Source organism: Myotis davidii, unplaced genomic scaffold (genome assembly GCF_000327345.1).
Source record: "Myotis davidii unplaced genomic scaffold, ASM32734v1 scaffold569, whole genome shotgun sequence".
Taxonomy (NCBI): domain Eukaryota; kingdom Metazoa; phylum Chordata; class Mammalia; order Chiroptera; family Vespertilionidae; genus Myotis; species Myotis davidii.
In genome coordinates, this window is record NW_006299876.1 from 190,238 (window position 1) to 199,998 (window position 9,761).

The 9,761-nt window shown below is 43.5% G+C and overlaps 1 protein-coding gene across 1 annotated transcript in view; it reads left to right on the forward strand.

The window, feature by feature from the left end:
- Window positions 1–9,620: 9,620 nt before the first annotated feature.
- Window positions 9,621–9,761, forward strand: part of XIAP (X-linked inhibitor of apoptosis) — a 47,365-nt gene continuing 47,224 nt past the window's right edge. The window contains exon 1 of the mRNA XM_015571965.1: window positions 9,621–9,760. The gene's annotated coding sequence lies outside the window, so the exon portion shown is untranslated. The remainder of the gene's footprint in view (window position 9,761) is intronic.

A 9,761-nucleotide genomic window follows, 5' to 3' on the forward strand; every position in this document is an offset into this window, starting at 1 on the left:
TCAGTGTAAGGTGACAGGTATTCCAGAGGGTGGGACGATTGCATTCCTTCAGGATGATGCCATAAGGAGGGGAGTACTCCACCCAAGAAAGATGGCATCTGCGGTATAGGAGAGGTACTCAGCACAGGGATCTTGGCAATTGTCCTTTCAGCTCCTTTCCCAGAGTCACAAACCCCAGTCTCTCCTTACAGGTCTTTAGTCTGCTCCTCCCTCCCCTGCCAGAGCCCAGGATGAATGGCTGTGAATGAAATTTTGTGCATTGGCCTTTGAAGAGGGCGCATGTTTCTCTTGCAGACGCCTGTCTGTCCCTGGTGGACAGAATCCCTGCTGGATCTGATGCTCTGAGCTGGAAAGCCCAGCATGAAGTTGACACCTCATGCTACTCAGGGGGAGCCTTTGCAGCTGAGAAATCCCACCAGAATCTCATCCACTGTCTGTGGCTGTGGAGTCAGCCCTTTTTGTGTCTCTGCCCTTCCTACCTGTCTCCATTTGGCTTCTTTTGTAAGTCTTTGGTTATAAGACATCATTCAGCTGGTCTTCAGTTGGTTATTCAGGTTGATTGTTGAATACGTTAGCTGTAATTCCAGTTCTGTCCTGGGAGATGGTGAGTGTACCTTCCACCTACTTTGCCACTATCATGGATACCCTGCATTCTTCATTTCTGACTGTGTTTTCTTTATGGTTTATGCCAGGGGTCCTCAAACTACGGCCCGCAGGCCACATGCAAATACAAATCTTGTATTTGTTCCCGTTTTGTTTTTTTACTTCAAAATAAGGTATGTGCAGTGTGCATAGGAATTTGTTCATAGTTTTTTTTAAAAAACTATAGTCCGAAAAAAAAACACACAAAAAAAACTATAGTCCAGCCCTCCAACGGTCTGAGGAACAGTGAACTGGCCCCCTGTTTAAAAAGTTTGAGGACCCCTGGTTTATGCTGTTGAAGTTCTCACAAAATTCCTTGAGCATCCTTATAATCATTGTTTTGAACTTCCACCTACTCTACCACTATCCTAGATCCTTTTGTCCCCAGTTTTCTTATCCCTGGGGTTGCAAAGGATTAGATGTGATCATCTATGAAATGCATTTAACACAGTATGAACATTAAAACACTTGTGGCAAGGTGCATGAATTCGTGCACATTGAAAGGAAATTAATTAAAAGAAATATTTTAATATCGCTATTTGCCCTTTCTCCTTAATAGAGTGTCAACCAAATTCATGATCGACAATGACAGATCAAAACACATGCGTGCGATTGGCACCAGCAAGAGCTTTATATGTGTCGTGCATGCACGAGTCAACTAAGCCTTTTATATAGAGAGAATAAACTTGCTTAATTAGACCTGCTTTCTGATTTAGTTAAACTTTTTCAAGCCCAGAGAAGCACCCCAATTTCTCTTTCAGGTAATTGTCAGCAACACAGCCGTAAATATCAACATGAAGCAGATTATTATTGTAGATCACACAGGGAGAACAAAGGGTAAAATATTTAACTGCAGTGGTGTTTGACTATATTCTGCACAGTGAGAAAACCTGAAGTCATTTTCAAGGTCCACCATTTCTTACTTCTTTTCAGTCAGGTCAAGTTTCTAAACTTTCTAAATATCTGTTTTCTGGCTAATGAAGAGAAGGGAGGATTCCACAGAGTCTCCTATCTGCCTATTTTAGGACTTCTGTGAGGATCAAATGAGATGAGGCACAGGAAAATCCTTTACAGACATTTGATTAAAGTGTAAAATGATTGCACCTGGCTATAAAGCAAGTTGTGTTCCTGGGCTGAAGAAAATCCAAGGAGGCTAGTTGCTAGGAAGAGGAAGCCAGGCATTGCTATGTGACATCATTACCCGGTGCCCATAGCAACCGTTTCGGGGCTGGACTGAGCTGTAGGCCGCATTTTGCACCAGGGGGTCTTAGCAGTGTTGGCTGCAATTTGGTGGGGTGTCGCTCCAGGGAGGTGGCAGGGCCTGTGTCCCACTTGGGGGAAGCTGAGTGTTGCTTTGTGGGCGCCAGGTCCACAGTGCTGTTTCTCTGTAAATGGCCAGTGCATATCACGGCAGCTCCTGCATTGAGCATCTGCCCCCTGGTGGTCAGTGCACGTCATACCAACCGGTTGGCCAGTCAGATACTTAGCATATCAGCCTTTTATATACTAGTATATAGATTTGATAAATGTTAGCAGCTACACTCAGCCATAAGGCATTAACTTCCATTCCTCAAATGCATGCTGTTTTGTTTCACTTCCATGAGTTAGCACATGATGGCATGTCTGGTTAGAATGCCTTGCTCCTACTGCAACCACTTGCTTGGTTGTCCTTTAAGACTGAAGTCCTGCCTTAGCCAGTTTGACTCAGTGGATAGAGTGTTGGCCTGTGGACTGAAGGGTCCCAGGTTGGAGTCCGGTAAGGGCACTTACCTTAGTTGCAGGCTCCTCCCCGGGCCCTGGTCAGGATTCGTGCAGGAGGCAACCAATTGATGAATTTCTCTCACATTGATGTTTCTCTTTGTCTTTCCCTCTCTCTTCCACTCTCTCTAAAAATCAATGGAAAAACATCCTTGGGTAAGGATTAAAAAAAAAGACAGAAAAATTAATTATCTGTGAATAAAAAGTTAAGAAAAAAGACTGAAGTCCTGGTGGAACTCATTCTAATCCACCCTCTCCCGGTCTGGAGCCCTCTTCTGGGCTCCCATAGCACTCTGTGCTTGCCTCCACAAAATAAGAAGCCATTCAGGGTTAGATCTGTCTTGAATACCTACCATATGCCAGGCACCATTCTAGATTCTGAGTCAAGACAAGAACAAAATGAACACTTAGCTCATAGGGTTACTGAGAGGATTGTGAGAGACAAAGTGTGCCAAGCACTTAAGACAGTGTCTGGCATAGGGTAAACAGTAAATGCTAACTATTATCAATCTATATTTAGGACACTTCCTCACATCCATTGACATCTATGGCTTTTGGTTCAGTCGTCCACTCTAAACACAAATCCCACTACCATCCTTGGGAATGACCTCTCTAACATGCTAGCCTCTCTCCTGGACCTCAACTCCAGTAGCTTTCACCTCCACTCTACTCCAGATACACCATGACAACATCCTGACTTGACATTGTTGGAGTGCTGGATTTTTGCAGACTGAATAGATTGTGTATAACCATAGGAATGGATTAGATATAGAAAGCCCAGGTGAAATTTTCCATTAGCTTGAAACAAGAGTAAGCTCTTCTGCCTCCACCCCAAACAAACAAACAAAAAATCTCTTCTGTATGCTGGGTCCCTGGAAGATAAAGGCAGAGACGGGAAAGGGAAGGCTGGCTGGAGGTGCTAGTTTTGCCAGCACAAAATAGAGTCAGGCAACTTTTTGAATGCTTAAAGAGAGAAAATTATAGTTTCAGTCTTTCTGGCAGCAAGGAGGTGTGAGAGTTAGCAATCAAGACACCCAAGTAAAAGTCAGGAGAGGGAGGGGCACATGCTGCCAATACACACTATTCAACATTAATGATCACAAAGGTTGTGCTCTGATGATAAGTCAAGAGTAATTCTATGTAGGTGTGCACCCCTTCCTGCCAGAAGGTACATAAAACTAACGTTCCAAGGGCAAGGTCTGGAAGTCACCTCACCTTCCTTCACTCAAAGCAACTCTGCTCTTTATTTTATTTATTTGTGCTTTTACTTAACACTGCTTTTGTAAAAAACGTTACAATGCTAAAACTTTGCTGTCTCCTCAGCAGATAACTTCACAGTTTACTTTCCAAAGAATCCAGTTGCCATTGAGGTGTGGTGACCACCCTCAAAATTTCTACTTATCTACGTTGTGTGCCCTTTGGCCTCTGAGCCTTTTTTCTGTTCAAGGCTAATGCCACTACTCAGGCTTGATCTCATTTCTTTCTTATTTCCTCTGAGTCTTTTTTAAAAAGAGTATTTTATTGATTTTTTATAGAGAGGAAGGGAAAGGGAAAGGGATAGAGAGCTAGAAACATCAATGAGAAACATTGATCAGCTGCCTCCTGCACAACCCCAATGGGGATGTGCCTGCGGTATCGAGCCATGACCTCCTGGTTCATAGGTCAACACTCAATCACTGAAGAATCATCAATCGGCCATCTTCTGCAAGCCCCCCACTGGGGGATTGAGCCTGTAACCCGGGCATGTGCCCCTGACTCGAATCGAACCTGGGACCCTTCAGTCCACAGGATGAAGCTCTATCCACTGACCCAAACCAGCCAGGGCTCTCTGAGTCTTTATGTCATCAATTTTCCTTTTTCCTATTAGGTTGACCCACATTAAATTGCTGCTGGGGCCTTAGCCAATTTGGCTCAGTGGATAGAGTGTCAACCTGGTATTCTGGGTTCATTTCTGGTACCTGCTGTACCTTGGTTGCAGGCTGGATCCTGCACCCTGGGGCATGTGTGAGAAGCAACTAATTAATGTGTTTCTCTCACATAAATATTTCTCTCTCTCTCTCTCTCTCTCTCTCTCTCTCTCCTACTCTCACCCTCCCTTCAACTCTCTGTTCTACTGTCTCTAAAAATCAATGGAAAAATATCCTCGGTTGAGGATTAACAATTTTTATTATTATTATTAATTGCTGCTTTGGACATTTGGCAATGATGGAACATTGGTATTTTCATACGGTTCAAGCTAATATATCTCTGTTCTTTCCCTCTCTAGATATTACTTCTCAAACAAAAATAATTACACCCCCCCCAATAATAAATCCTCGTAAAGGTCAGAGTAACCTCTCTATAGATTGTGTTCTTTTAAGTTTATACCTCTATGTATTCCTACATATAAAACCTAGACACCACAGCCCAAGCAGGTTTGGCTCAGTGGATAGAGCGTGGACCAAAGGGTCCTGGGTTTGATTCCTGTCAAGTGCATGTACCTCACTTGCAGGCTTCTCACTGGCCTGGGCCTTGGTTGGGGTTCATGCAGGACACAACCAATCAATGTGTTCCTCTCACATCAATATTTCTCTCTGTCTTTCCCTCTCTTCCACAATCTCTAAAAATCAATGGAAAAATATCCTCGGGTGAAAAATACTGGGCCCATAAAACCTAGACACCACATCTTAGATATACATGCCTTTGCTGTCCATATCTTCCAACTGACAATATACCCAACAAGTATTCACTGAGGGTCTGGCATGCTTATGTAATTTTTATTCACTCATTCAATAAATACCTTTTGAGGGCCTACTGTGCTGGATACTATTCTAAGCAGTTAGACTAGATCAGTAGTCGGCAAATTCATTAGTCAACAGAGCCAAATATCAACAGTACAACGATTGAAATTTCTTTTGAGAGCTAAATTTTTTAAACTTAAACTATATAGGTAGGTACATTGTTATTAACTTAATTAGGGTACTCCTAAGCTGGCCTTTGCTAAAAACGCCCTCAATCTGATTTCGATACGTTTGCTGAGGTCGACCCCTTCCAACTCTCCCATCCACACTCGTCTATCTGAAACAACTCCCCCGCGCTGTGTATCCTGCAGCCCGCCTGCGCTGCATCTCCTGCCATGTCTCCGTCACCCGACAGACCGACCCCCCCCCCCTTCTTTTAACGCCACTTCTTCCAAATAGACTCACCCAGGCCGAACACAGATTTGCAGCTGGTTGGAAAAATATAGGTTACTTTATGCTTTGAGTAGGTACTTTTGTCACCGCGCGATTTGCTGATGCGACTAGCATTGACCACTGCACAATGAGACTGCTGCCCCCCTGCCTCACTCAACTCGTGCATGAATCACGCGTGCCTACCCAGCACTGTGTATCCCCAGCCTGCCTGCCTGCGCTGCTCTCCCATCGCCCGACCAACGTCGCCCAACACCAACACCCCCCACTTTTTCTAACGCCACTTCTTCAAAATAGACTCGCCCAGGCTGAAAACCGACTTCTGCGCATGGGCCACGAAGTTTCAATGGCACTGTACATGCATGCCCGCACGTGATATTTTGTGGAAGAGCCACACTCAACGGGCCAAAGCGCCGCATGTGGCTCGTGAGCCGTGGTTTGCCAACCACTGAACTAGATCATTGAACAAAACAAAGATCACTGCCCTCTTGCAGCTTATATTCTGGCAGATGTGAGAGGGAGGAGATGCAGCAATAAATAAACATAACAAAGAAGAAAACCATACAGTGTTTTAGAAAATAATAGATGCCAAGAGAAGAATGACTGGGAGTGACAGGAGGAGAAGTTGTAACTTTAAATATGGTGATCATTGGCAGGCCTTGTTGAGAAGGTGACAATTTAGCAAAGATTTGAAGAAGGTGAAGGAGATATCTGGAGGCAGTGATGGCGAACCTATGACACGCGTGTCAGAGGTGACACGTGAACTCATTTTTTTGGTTGATTTTTCTTTGTTAAATGGCATTTAAATATATAAAGTAAATATAAAAAATATAAATCTTTGTTTTTCTATGGTTGCAAAGATCAAAAAATTTCTATATGTGACACGGCACCAGAGTTAAGTTAGGGTTTTTCAAAATGCTGACTCGCCAAGCTCAAAAGGTTCGCCATCACTGTCTGGAGGAAGTATTCCAGTCAAAGTAAACAGCAGGTAAAAACGTCCTGAAGCAGGGAAGCTAAAGGAAAGAGGGGAAGGAGTAGTAGGAAACGAGGGTATAAAGGTAAGAAGAGCTCTGGCTCAGTGGTTAGAGCATCAGCCCACGCACTGAAGGGTCGAAGGTTCAATTCCTGATCAAGGGCATGTACCTAGGCTGCAAGTTCAATCTCCAGTCCCAGTCAGGGTGCATGTGGGAGGCAACCAATTGATGTCTCTCTCTCTCTCTCTCTCTCTCTCTCCTTCCCTCCCTTCCACTCTCTCTAAAAGTCAATGAAAAAAATATCCTCAGGTGAGGATTACCAAATAAATAAATAAAGGTAAGAAGGATGCCTATTATGTAGGATCTTTGTATCAGTTATCTACTTCTAGGTGACAAATTGCCCTAAAATTTAAAACAAAAATACACAGGATTTAAAAGTGGCTTGGCTGGGTGGTTCTGGCTCTGAATCTCCAGAGGTTACAGTTATCTGAAGTCTGGGCCTGAAGAATTTTCTTCCAAGGTGGCTCACTTACATGGTTGGCAAGTTGATGTTTGTTGTGGTTGGGAGAGAAGGAGAGGTGGAGAAGGAGAGGACCCAGTATTTCCCTGTGTGGTCCTCTTCACATGCTGTTTGAGTATGCTCATGACATGACATCTGGCTTTCCCCAGAGCAACCAATCCAAAAGAGAGCAAGGCAAAAACACAATGCCTTTTATGACCTAGCATTTTAAGTCACATGCCATCACTTCCATTAGTTACACAGGTCAGCTCTGGTTTTTTGTAGAAGAGAACTACCCAAGGGTAGGAAAAGCAAGGATAGCCCTGACTGGTTTGGCTCAGTGGATGGAGTGTCGGCCTGTGGACTGAGGGGTCCCAGGTTCGATTCCAGTCAAGGGCATGTACCTTGTTTGTGGGCACATCCCCAGTGGGGGGTGTGCAGGAGGCAGCTGATCGATGTTTCTCTCTCATTGATGTTTCTAATTCTCTGTCCCTCTCCCTTCCTCTCTTTGTAAGAAATTTCTTTGTAAGAAATCAATAAAATATATTTTTTTAAAAAAGAAAGAAAAGCAAGGATAAAGATTACTGAAGATCATCTTGGTGGCTGGCTGTAACAACCTTTTAGGTGGTTACTTTGAGTGAAATGGGGAGCCGTTGAAGGGATTTGAGCAGATAATTGACAATTATCTGACTTGGGATAACTCTGGATTCTGTATGAATAGACTGGAGAGGGGCAAGGATATAAGCTGGGAAACTGGTAAGGAAGCTTTTATAGTACAAGAGAGTAAACTAGGGGCATAGTGGTGTTAAGAGAATTGGTGATATTCTGTCTATATTTTGAAAATTGAGATGACAGTATTTGCTCATGGATTGGATATGGGATAGGAGAGAGTGCAATTAAAGACGATTCCAGCTCAGTGGTTAGAATGTCGGCCCACAGACTGAAGGGTCATGGGTTTGATTCTGGTCAAAGGCATGTACCTTGGTTGCAGGCTTGATCCCCAGCCTCAGTTGGGGTGTGTGCAGGAGGCAACCAATCGATGTGTCTCTCTCAGATTGATGTTTCTCTCTGTCTCTCTCCCTCCTTTCCACTCTCTCTAAAAATCAATGGAAAAAATATCCTTGGGTGAGGATTCATTTTTAAAAAAAGATGATTACCAAATTGAGTAGATATAGATCTTGCCGTAAATTAACTTACAACATAGGTCAGATAAGGCATGTACACAGTAGCAACCCTGTAAGGCAGAAAGCAGTGTGCTCCATAACAAAGGTACAAATTCACATGCCACGTAAGATGTAAAAGTTCTGGAGATGGATGGGAATGTGTATAATGCCACAGAACTCTACACTTAAAAATGGTTAAAATGGTAAATTTTAGGTTATATATATTTAACCAATTCTTAAAAGATGCTAACAAAACCAAAAACAAAAATTCAACTGCCAAAGAGAGTTCAAGGAGAGAGTGAACATGAAGCCAAGTAGTTTTACCATTATCCTGGAGGCCATACTGAATGTTTTAACTAGATGGCCTTGTAGAGACTGGATTGTGAGGTACCAATCTAGGGATAGAGAGACCAGTTAGGAGACAGGGTATTGATCAGACAGGCTTGTAATCAGACAGAACTAGGTTTGAATGACTGTTTCAGCTCCTACACATACTAGCAGGGTGACTTTTTGCAGCTACCTAACCTCTCTAAACGTCAGTATCTTCATCGGTAATATGAGAATGATAGTTACATATTTTATAAAGTTGCTGTGAGAATAAATGAGATAAATATTTGCTTGCAATTACTATTATTATATAAGTCAAAGTGAGATTCCCAGAGCTGTGACAGTGGGAGAGGATCAGAGGTGATACTATCTTAGCAAATGCCTAAGAACCAAAAATAAGTCTTTACTCCCTTCAAATTCCCTTTCCATGAAGAGCAGTATCATTTGAGGATGCAGGTGATACTTATGATCTTCCCCTTGAAATGAAACCTTCTCACTGAAAACCTCTCATCTTACTGCACTAGCCTGTAGGGAGCCCAAGTTTCTGAAACAAACTTCATCTTTGGTCTGACAATCCTACAGCATATTTGAAATAAATCTAAGATAGAATCAATATTTTATGTATACAGATTTCTTGTTTCCCTGTGTTCCGTGCTCTCTATTCATTTTCCACTTCATCTTCCAGTCCTCTTTCTGTCCCAAGTGTCTTCCTTTCTTTTTCTTTTCATTCTTCCCCCTTGAACACAGGTCATATTGTAATCTCAGTTCCCTCGTTTATTAGCTGAGTCCTACTGGGGGAGTTATCCTCTCTGGGCTCAATTTCCTATGTAAACTGGGTTTAATAAGAGCGCCTATCTCATAGAGTTGTCAAAATTACAACAAAGTACACATTATATGGCTACCACAGCGCCTGGTCTATCGTTAGAATTCAACGTGTTCCCTCTCTTCTCTTTTTATCCTTTAATCTCTATTTCCCTATTCCTCAAACCCCGAACCCTGCAGGCAAAAACCGTGGGAAAAAAACACCTTGAAACTAAAAGAGGAAATGCTTGAGCTGGGGGGCGGGGACTGCGCGGTGCGCATGCGCGCCTGCTCCCTCGGGGTCTGGTTTCCAACTTGGGGGGTGGGGGGAAGGGCTTCGTTTGTCCCAGCAGCCCCCTTCCCGCCCGGGGAAGTGGTGGGACCTCCGCGGCGCCCCGGGTGGGCTCCGCGCTCCGCGAGGGACGCT